At 36.0% G+C, this 10,669-nt stretch overlaps 1 long non-coding RNA gene across 1 annotated transcript; it reads right to left on the reverse strand.

Annotated features, from left to right (window-relative positions):
- Positions 1-317: 317 nt before the first annotated feature.
- LOC145719538 (uncharacterized) lies at positions 318-10,663 on the reverse strand. The gene is made up of 2 exons (XR_014142452.1): positions 4,508-10,663; positions 318-3,341 (listed from the first exon to the last, which is right to left on the reverse strand). It is a non-coding gene; the product is annotated as an uncharacterized LOC145719538 (long non-coding RNA).
- Between the last annotated feature and the right edge of the window lie 6 nt (positions 10,664-10,669).

Here is a 10,669-nt window from a genome sequence, read left to right on the forward strand (position 1 = left end):
TCAAATAAATAAATAAAATCTTAAAAAAAAAAAAATTCTTTTAACAGTGTCTGTGAGAGCAGACATACTGAACTTTTAAAAAGTCTATTTCATTAATTTTTTTCTTCTTTAAAGGATCATGTTTTTACGGTTGTATTTAAATCTCTGGCTAGGTCACAAACATTTTCTGTTTTCTAATAAAACTTCTATAGTTTTAGGTTTTATATTTAAGCCTATTATCCATTTTGAATAAACATTTTTATAGTGTACTAACATGAATTAATGATTCTTCTTGGTATTTTTGCATATGCATGTACTTTTATGATTTTTCCACTGAATTGTTTGTAAACTGTGATAAGATCAACTAGACACATCTGGAAGGATTTATTTCTGGACTCTCTATTCTATTCCATTGCTCTTTAAGGCTACCCTTTCAACAATACCACCCTGTCTTGATTATATGCTTTATACTATGTTTTACAATTAAGTCCTTAAGCCAGGAAGAATGAGACTTCTGATTTTTTTCAAAAATGCTTTGAGTATGTTGCTTCGTTTGTCTTTTCATATTAATTTTAGATTCAGCTTGTCAATTTATATAAAAAATTCTGCTGGGATTTTTGTTGGGATTGTGAACTTACAGATCAGTTACGGAGAACTGACCTTTATTATACTGAGTGTTCTAATTCATGTGACTGAATTTCTATTTATTAAGATCTTCTTTTAGTAAGTGTTTAGCTGTTTTTAGCCATTCAAATCCTGCATGCTTGTTCAATTTATACACAAGTATTTATACAAGTGTGAAGTTGCAAATGGTATTTTAACATTTTGTTTCTAATGGTTTATTGCCAGTATGTAGACATACAGTTGATTTCTGTACATTGATCTTGTGTCTTGCAACCTTGCTAAAACTTTAGTCTTTCAAATCTTCTACCTAATCATCTCATGAGTGAGTACAGTATATTTTATTTCTTCCTTTCCAGTGTGTTCCTATTTCTATCTCTTGCTGAATGTTGTATACAATACAATGCTGAATATAGTGGTGACAGCAGACTTGTTCCTACCCTAGGGGGAAATAAATCAGTCTTTCATCATTAAATATAATGCTAGCTATGGCATTTTTATCAGGTTCAGATAGTTTTGATTCCTAGTTTGCTGAGAAATGTTATCATGAAAAGATGATGACTTGTCAAGTGCTTTTTTTTCTTAACATCTATTAAGATATGATGTGCGTTTTTTTTTTCCGTTTATATAGGATCTTGATATGATAAATTATACTGACAAATTTTTGAATTTGAATCAAGCTTGCTGCATTCATGGAATAAATCTTACCTGATTATGGTGTATTCTTTTGCTTTTTTTAAAGATTTTATTTATTTATTTGACAGAGAGAGACACAGCGAGAGAGGGAACATAAGCAGGGGGAGTTGGAGGGGGAGGAGAAGCAGGCTTCCCGCCGAGCAGGGAGCCTGATGTGGGGCTTGATCCCAGGACTGTGGGACCATGACCTGAGCCGAAGGCAGATGCCCAATGACTGAGCCACCCAGGTGCCCTGGTGTATTCTTATTTTTATATATGAGAGGATTTGATTTGTTAACATTCTGTTAAGAAGTTTTGGTTCCACATTCATTATGGATATTGTTTGTAATTTTTTTGCAATGTTTTTGTTTGGTTTAAATATCAGGGTAATGCTGTCCTCACAAAATGAGCTGAGAAGTATTCCCTCTCTTGTATTTTCTTGAAAAGTTTGTGCAGAGCTGTTATTATTCATTCCTTCATACTTGGTAGAATTCCCCAGTGAGGCCATAGGACCTAAACACTTCTCTTTGTGAGGTTTAAGTTGTCAAATTTATAGGCATAAAGTTGTTCCCTTATTATCTTTTAAATGTCTGCAAGATCTGTTAGTGATGTCCTCTTTTTCATTCTTAATATTGGCAATTTGTATTTTCTTTTTTCTTGTCAGTCTGGCTAAGGAGGTTTATTCATTTTATTGATCTTTTCCAAGAACCACAGGTTGGTTTCACTGGTTCTCTCCAATTTTTTCTCTTTTGAATTTCGTTCATTTCTACCTTTACTGTTTCCTTCTGTTCCCAGGTATTGAGTTTAATTTCTTCTCTTTTAGTTTCTTAAGGTGGAAGCTTGGATCATGGGTTTGAGACTTTTCTCTTTTTCTAATAGAAGGATGTCAGGCTGTAAATATCTTTGTAAGCAATGCTTCTGCTGTATCCCACATAGTGATATTTTGATATGTTGTATTTTTCATTTTTATTCAATTCAAAACACTTTCTAATTTTCCTTGTGACTTCTCCTTTGACTCATGGATTGAAGTATCTTGCATAATTTTCAAATATTTGGGGCTTTTATAAATCTCTTTGCTTTCTACATTCATTTCATTGTGATCTGGTATTATACTCTGCATGATTTCAATTTCTAAAAAAATTTTAAACTATCATATTGTGTAGAATATGGTATTAGAGAATGTTCCATGTGTACCTGAATATATAGTTTGCTGTCATTCAGTGGTCCTTTCTTCCAAGAGTCAAATCCCCTCCAGAGTCTCCCTGCTTTTGGCCACTCTTTAGAGCTTTACACATTATTTTTAAAATGTTTTGTCCAGAGTTTACCATTCTTATTTGTGAGAGGGTTAGTGCCTGTAGCTTGAACTCTCAGACTTCTTGTAATACATGATAAAACTTATTTTGAAGCCAGTGTATGCTGAGTCTTGATGTTTCCAAAGAAAAAAATCCTAACTCATGCATACACACAGGAGTTCACAGTGTATTAATTAGAATGCCAAGAACAGGTAGGGTAAGGGCTGGGGAGTTCTATAAATAGAACTACTTTTGAGTCACTTGGACCTACATTAAACTAAATTAGGGGCACCTGTGTGCCTCAGTTGGTTAAGCATCTGACTCTTGATTTTGGCTCAGGTTGTGATCTCATGGGTGGTGAGACTGAATCCTGCATCGGGTTCCCCGCTCAGTGGGGAGTCTGCTAGAGATTGTCTCTCTCCCAAACAAATAAATAAATCTTTAAAAAAATTAAATTAGAAACCAATTTAATGGGAGGAGCAAGCACATGCGGCTGTTTTGTTTACTTGTAGGTAAGTATTTACCAAGGGTTTCCAAAATATTTACAAACGAAGAAGGAAAGAAATGAAATATTACCTTTACACTGAGGAGGGTCACTACTCCATACACCATCACCAGAACAAATAAGCCTCCTCTCTCCAATAAGTGAATATTCGTCTGGTCCACTTGAAGGATCACAACTGTAAGTTACCCCTTCATTATATTCAAATTCATCCTTCTCACTACCGGTATGTTTTCCATTTGGTATTTTTCCAGGTGACGGACACATTATCTCTTAAAAAGTGGAAAAAAAAAAGAGGACACAAAAGCAAAATGAAAGGAAAAGATTAGGATAGCATTAGTGAAGTCCTATGAACTGCCTTGAATAAATTCACTGATACATGATTTCCACAAGCTAGCTGTAACTCCAACATCCATTTAGAAAAAGTTTCTGTGAGAAAATATATTATCCCAAATTCAAACCAGTAATGTAGACGTGAGCTTTAGTAAAACTCATTTTCTTAAATACCTATGTAAGACACCTATATAAAATACCTATATTTATCTGGAAAGCCATTTTAAGTTCTCACTGTGAGAGATGCTGACAATTTAGTGAGAAAATATGCTTGTGATTAAAAATAAAACTCAGTGCTGAGAAATGCATTATAATTTATAAATATACTTGAAACTTGAACAACAAAGGGGTTAGGAGAACTAATCTTCTGCACAGTTGAAACTTCCCATATATCTTTTGACTCCCCCAAAACTTAACTACTAATGGCTTACTATTGACTAGAAGCCTTACCAAGAACTTAAACCGATGATTAACATATATTCTGTATATGTATTATATGCTATATTCTTACAATAAAATACGCTAGAGAAAAAAAGTGTTATTAAGAAAATCACAAGGAAGAGAAAATACATTTATAGTACCGTACAGTTAAAAAACCACAAATAAGTGGACCCAAACAGTTAAAATTTGTGTTGTTGGAAGGGTCAACTGTATATCCAATCACTAAATCGGTAGTTTATAGTATCAAGATACTACTGTCTGTTTTCACGTTCATCCTAATGAGTCTACGGTGAAATTATCCAGATACTCCAAATTGTGATAACACAACAGACTGAATCCAGACATCTTCCTTTAAGCCAGATTTTGAAGAGATTTGCCAAATTGTGAAACAATGCCACTATTCTTTCCTTTGGAAAATTCTGCTTTTTTATAAAAAAATATGTGGCATATATTAACATGCATTGAGCTTACAGTTCTTAAAAGTGAATTAATAAATATTTATTTTAAAAATTTCTCTGTTTTAATTCCAATATAATGACTACCAATAGACATAACCCACATAAAGAAAAGTGCTTTGGGATTTCCAGTTTTAAAGCATACAGGGATCCCAACAACAAAATTTTAAGAACTAGTACTCTAGATTCTAATAAAAGAATACACTTACTTGCACATAGTGGGGTATCATCACTCCAACGCAATGAATTTTCGTCATGATTAGAAAGTTCACAATATACAATTCTTTTTCCAATTAACCGAAAACTAAATGAGAAAAGAGAAAGTTACTGGATTCTCTAGCAGTTAACAAGATGCATATAATAATGAAAAAAATTTTTTACATGGTTGTTTCGTTATGCTACAGTAGTTTGCCGTTCTTTTTTTAAAAAAAACTTTATTTATTTGACAGAGACAGACACAGCGAGAGAGGGAACACAAACAGGGAGAGTGGGAGAGGGAGAAGCAGGCTTCCCGCCGAGCAGGGAGCCTGATGCGGAGCTCGATCCCAGGACCCCGGGATCATGACCTGAGCTGAAGGCGGACACTTAACGACTGAGCCACCAAGGCGCCCCAGAAGAAGTTCTTTACGTGACATATGAGAATGCTAACCATATCTGTAATTTAACCAAATAAAGAGTTTCTGCATTTAAATATACATTGGCCTAGAGCAAAGATGTCTAAATAAATCTGTCATATCTGTCAGTCTGGCCACTTTGCTATCTCCAGCAATCACTTTACACATTCACTTCTATACATAGAAGCATAGGCTCCTGCCTTTCTTTCTTTTTTTAAGATTTTATTTATTGATTTGAGAGAGAGAGCACAAGCTGGGGAGAGCTGCAGAGGGAGGAGACTCCCTGCTGAGCAGGGAGCCCGATGTGGGGCTTGACCAGGGGAATTAAATACAGATTTGAGCATGCAGAAGAAAGAACTGGCAAACTGGAAACTACTGAGCAGAAAGAGAAAAGACTGAAAAAAAGTACGCAATCAAAGGGACTGTTGGGATACCAATAAGCAGACCAAGATATACACTGTAAGACTCTCAGAAGATCAAAAAGGCACAGAGAATATTTGAAGAAACAATGGTGGAAACTTTCCAAATTTGATGAAAGATGTGAATATAAATATCTAAAATGCTCAAAAATTCCAAGTAAGATGAACTCAAAGAGACCCACACTAAGACACATAATAATCAAACTTCCAAAAGACCAAGAGAGAATCTTGAAAGCTGGAAGACAGAAGTGAATCATCACTTACAAGGGATCCTAAATAAGATTATCAGCAGATTTCACATCTGGAACTTGGAGGCCAGAAGACAGGGGGCTGACTGAATATTCCAAGTGCTAAAAGAAAAAAAATCTGGCAAACAAAATTCCTCTCCAGCAAAACTGTGCTTTAAAAGTGAGGGGAAAATTAAGATTTCCCCAGTTAAAAAAGAAAAAAAAAACCTGAGGGAGTTTGTGACCATTAGACCTCACTTGCAAGAAATGTCCAAGGAAGTCTGCAAGGTCAAATGAATGGACACTAGAAAGTAACTTGAATCTGTATGGATAAATGAAGATCTCACTAAAGGTAAATACCTGGGCAATTATAAAAGCTAGTATTATTTTAACAATGGTTTGTAAATAAAATTTTTGTCTTCTATGTGATTTAAGACAGTAATCTTTTATTTTTTTATTTTTTAAAGATTTTAGTTATTCATTTGACACAGAGAGACAGCGAGAGAGGGATCACAAGCACAGGGAGTGGCAGGCAGAGGGAGAAGCAGGCTCCCCGCTGAGCAGGGAGCCCGATGCAGGGCTCAATCCCAGGACCCTGGGATCATGACCTGAGCCGAAGGCAGATGCTTAACAACTGAGCCACCCAGGCACCCCAAGACAGTAATCTTTCAGAATAAAATACATTATTAGTGTAGAAGCTAGTATTACAATTATTAGTGTAGAGATCACTATAACATCAATAACCAAAAAGGGTGGGGCTGAAGCTGTAAATGAACAGTTTTTGTAATTTACTGAAGTTCAAACTGGAGTGCTAGGACTGTAGGATGTTAATTGTAGTCCCCACGGTAACTACAAACAAAATAGCTATAGAATATACACAAAAGGAAATGAGAGTGGAATTTAAACATTTCACTACAAAAATCAACTACAGACAAAATACAACAGTAATACAGGAAATGAGGGACATAAAAAGCTATAAGGAATATAGAAAAAAATAACACATTTCAGAAGTGTCTCCTTGTCAGTAATTACTTTAAATGTAAATGCATTAAGCTCTCCAAGCAAAAGACAGAGATCAGCAGAATGGATACAAACACATCATCCAACTATACAATATCTACCAGAGACTCCTTTAAGCTTCAAAGACACATATGAGTTGAAATTGAAAGGATGGAAATAGTTTGGTTACAAACAGTAACCAAAAGAGAGCAGGGGTGGCTATATTTCAGACAAAATAGACTTTAAATAAAGAATGATTATAGGAAACAAAGAAGGACATTATATTAGTAAAGGTTAAATACGGAAAGAATATAACAATTATAAACATTTATGTATCTAATGCCATGACATAAATATATATGAGCAAAAACTGACAGGATTAAAAGAGGGACTACACATTTCTCATAATAGGTATTTCTATACTAATAGTTGGAGACTTCAATACCCAACTCACAAGAGTGGAAAGAACAACTAGAAAGAAAATAAGGAAATAGAGCACTTCAACAATACAATAAACCAATGAGATGGCACAGACATATGTAGAGCATTCCACCCAACAACAACAAAATACATGTTCCTCTCACGTGCATATGGGACACTTTCCAAGACAGACCCTATGCTAGGCCACAAATCAACAAGATAAATTAATGTTATTAATAACATAATTATATAATAAATAATTAATAAGATAATTATGTTAGGCCACAAAATAATATTAATTAATCAATGATTTAAAAAAATATATACCATACAAAATGTTTTCTCTGGCCACAATGGGATGAAGTTAGAAACAAGTATTAAAAGGAAAACCAGGGGCGCCTGGGTGGCTCAGTTGGTTCAGCGACTGCCTTCGGCCCAGATCATGATCCTGGAGTCCCGGGATCGAGTCCCGCATCGGGCTCCCTGCTCAGCAGGGAGTCTGCTTCTCCCTCTGACCCTCCCCCCTCTCATGCTCTCTATCTCATTATCTCTCAAATAAATAAATAAAAATCTTTAAAAAAAATAAAATAAAATAAAAAATAAAAAAATAAAAAAAAAGGAAAACCAGAAAATTCTCAAAATTGTGAAAAATAGACATTGAAACAACCAATGGATCAAAAAAGAATCAAAGGGAAATTAGAAAATACTTTCAGGTGAATGAAGATGAAAACACAGCATACCAAAACTTATGGGATGCAGTGAAAGCAGTGCTAAGGTGGAGATTTATGACCATAAAGGCTTACTTTTAAAAATGAAAGGTCTGAAATCAATAACCAAACATTACAGCTAAGGGTACTAAGAAAAGAAAAATTAAACCAAGGTAGCAGAAGGAAGTAAGTACTACAGATTAGAGAGGAGATAAATAAAATAGAGGAGAAAAACAATACAGAAAATCAATGAAATCAAAAGTTGAATTCACAAACCTTTAGACAGATGAAGAGAGAAAGCACCAGGTGTTACACCCAAACAATAAATCATGGAGCACTACATCAAAAACTAATGATGTAATGTATGGTGACTAACATAGCATAATAAAATAAAATTTAAAAAAATAAAATAAACTACCAAAGAAAAAAAAAAAGAGAGAGAGAGAGAAAGAGAAGACTCAATTCATTGAAATCAGAAATTTAAGTGGGAACGTTACTATCAACTCTACAGAAATACCAAATACAATAAAGTACTCAGCAATTTTACACCAGCAAATTGGATAACCTAGATAAAACAGACAAATCCCTGGAAAGACAAAGCCTACCAAAACTAAACCATGAAGAAACAGAAAATATGAATAGACTTATAACCAGTAAGGAGACTGAATCAGCAATCAAAATTCTCCCAATAAAGAAAAACCCTAGACCTGATGGTTTCATGGGTGAATTCTACAAAACATTTTTTTTAAGATTTTATATTTATTTATTTCACAGAGAGAGACACAGCAAGAGAGGGAACACAAGCAGGGGGAGTGGGAGAGGGAGAAGCAGGCTTCCCGCCAAGCAGGGAGCCTGATGCAGGGCTCAATCCCAGGACCCCGGGACCATGACCTGAGCCAAAGGCAGATGCTTAACGACTGAGCCACCCAGGCGCCCCTCTACCAAATATTTAAAGAACTAATACCTATTCTTCTGAAACCTTTCCAAAAAATTCAAGAGGGAAGTCTTCCAAATTCATTATGAGATCAGCATCAACATGATACCAAAACCAGACGAACACACTACAAGGAAATAAAGCTAAAGACCAGTATCTCTTATGAACAATGATGCAAATATCATCAAAAAATACTAAACAACAAAATTCTGCAGCATATTATACACCACGAACAAGCGAGATTTATTCTTGGCATACAAGGATGGTTCAACGTGAAAAATAATCAATGTCATATGCCACATCAGCAGAACGGCCAAAAACCACATCATCATCTCAAGTGATGCAGAAAAAGCATTTGACAAAATTCAACACTCTTTCATGATAAATATACTCAATGAACTAGGAAGACAAGAAAACTATCTTAAGATAATAAAAGCCATTCATGAAAAACCCACAGAAAATACCATACTCAATGGTGAAAAGCTGGAAGCTTTTCCTCTAAGACGAGGAACAAGTCAAGGATGCCTGCTTTTACCAGTTCTACTCAACACAGGACTGGAAATTCTAGCCACAGCAGTTTGGCAAGAAAAAGACATCCGAAACATCCAAACTGGAAAGGAAGAAGTAAAATTAGCAGTGTGAAGATGATGTGATCTTCTCTGTAGAAAACCCTAAAGATTCCACCAGAACAAAAGTGTTAGTAGCATTAATAAATGAATTCAGCAAAGTAGCAGGGTATAAAGTAAGTATTAAAAAAATCAGATGCGGGGCACCTGGGTGGCTCAGTTGCTCAGCGTCTGACTCTTGATTTGAGCTCAGGTCATGATCTCAGGGTTGTGAAATCAAGCCCTGCTTCCTGATCTGCACTGAGAGTGGAGCCTGCTTAAGATTCTCTCTCTCCCTCTCTTTCTGCCCCCTCTCCCACACAACTCACATGCATGCGCTCTCTCTCTCTCTCAAAAAAAAACAAAATCAGATACATTTCCATATTGTATTCCATTTATCCTCTAGGTGAACATTTTTCATAAATGCCCAGTATCCCCAATATATATTATTAAAAGAGCCCTATAGAACAAAGGCTGTTATTTTTTAAATTTTTTTATGGTTATGTTAATCACCATACATTACATCATTAGTTTTTGATGTAGTGTTCCATGATTCATTGTTTGTGCATAACACCCAGTGCTCCATGAAGAACGTGCCCTCTTTAATACCCATCACTAGGCTAACCCATCCTCCCATCCCCCTCCCCTCTAGAACCCTCAGTTTGTTTTCAGAGTCCATCGTCTCTCATGGTCTGTCTCCCCTTCCAATTTGCCCCCTTCATTCTTCCCCTTCTGCTATCTTCCTCTTCTTCTTCTTTTTCTTAAAATATATTGCATTATTTGTTTCAGAGGTACAGATCCGTGATTCAACAGTCTTGCACAATTCACAGCACTCACCATAGCACATACCCTCCCCATTGTCTCACCCAGCCACCCCACCCCTCCCACCCCACCCCCCACTCCAGCAACCCTCAGTTTCTTTCCTGAGATTAAGAATTCCTCATATCAGTGAGGTCATGATACATGTCTTTCTCTGATCGACTTATTTCGCTCAGCATAACACCCTCCAGTTCAATCCTCGTCATTGCAAATGGCAAGATCTCATTCCTTTTGATGGCTGCATAATATTCCATTGTATATATATATACCACCTCTTCTTTATCCAGTCATCTGTTAATGGACATCTTGGCTCTTTCCACAGTTTGGCTATTGTGGACATTGCTGCTATGAACATCGGGGTGCACGTACCCCTTCAGATCCCTACATTTGTATCTTTGGGGTAAAGACCAAGTAGTGCAATTGCTGGATGGTATGGTAGCTCTATTTTCACCTTTTTGAGGAACCTCCATACTGTTTTGCAGAGTGGTTGCACCAGCTTGCATTCCCACCAACAATGTAGGAGGGTTCCCCTTTCTCCGCATCCCCACCAACATCTGTCGTTTCCTGACTTGTTAATTTTAGCCATTCTGACTGGTGTGAGGTGGTATCTCATTGAGGTTTTGATTT

The sequence above is a fragment of the Leptonychotes weddellii genome, unplaced genomic scaffold (genome assembly GCF_054177405.1).
Source record: "Leptonychotes weddellii isolate Sample4059 unplaced genomic scaffold, ASM5417740v2 HiC_scaffold_5100, whole genome shotgun sequence".
NCBI lineage: Eukaryota > Metazoa > Chordata > Mammalia > Carnivora > Phocidae > Leptonychotes > Leptonychotes weddellii.